Source organism: Acyrthosiphon pisum, chromosome X (genome assembly GCF_005508785.2).
Source record: "Acyrthosiphon pisum isolate AL4f chromosome X, pea_aphid_22Mar2018_4r6ur, whole genome shotgun sequence".
Taxonomy (NCBI): domain Eukaryota; kingdom Metazoa; phylum Arthropoda; class Insecta; order Hemiptera; family Aphididae; genus Acyrthosiphon; species Acyrthosiphon pisum.
Window position 1 is genome coordinate 6398740 of NC_042493.1, and position 734 is coordinate 6399473.

Sequence of the window (734 nt, forward strand, 5' to 3'; positions counted from 1 at the left end):
ACTTAAAATGACTATAAAAAATAAACTGTGTAAATGTATTTTTTAGATTTTTTGGTAACAGAATTAATTACTTACGTAGAATCTTGTTTTAAATTTTTAATTCTTAGATACAAAAATTGAACATTTTATAAATTTTTAACTACAAAATAATTTTTCAAATTAAAATTTGATACATTTTGTCAAAATTTGATCTTTAAATGCTTATAAAAAAAAATTGTGCCTATGTATTTTTAATATTTTTCAACTTATATTTGACGCGGTCCCGCGTAATAGCTATTTGAATTCAAATAGCCTTTTACGCGGAAAGCCGCGCTATGCTTCTCAAACAAACCGCCAATCGACGACGGACGACGCCAGCGCGCGACACCCGCGCGAGGAACCGTCGGCCGGCCGTTCGGCGAACCGGATAAAACGAGCAACTTGTTTTCGATACCTCGCCGGGTACACACGTACGGACAACCGACGGCCCCGCGAAGTGTAGCGTACAAACATATAATACGGAAAGCTATTATTTTCTTTTTTACCGTGTTCTCACTATTCACCGTGTCGGTGCCATTCGTACGTTGAATAAAACACCGACCCTGTGTCGTTTACATCACCAAAATTGTGTTTTCTTTTCTTTCTTTTTGGTGCTAACATTACTTTGGTCATCTCACCTCAGACTCCTCATCCACGCGGCACCCCACAGGTCCGCGACAACTGGCTCCCCGAACAGGAATCACCGGTAAGTGAAA

The 734-nt window shown here is 39.2% G+C and overlaps 1 protein-coding gene across 1 annotated transcript in view; it reads right to left on the reverse strand.

Moving 5' to 3' along the window:
- The window catches only part of LOC103308375 (piggyBac transposable element-derived protein 3-like), a 4153-nt gene that overhangs the window by 1673 nt on the left and 1746 nt on the right, over nucleotides 1-734 (reverse strand). The gene's annotated exons all lie outside the window — the stretch shown is intronic.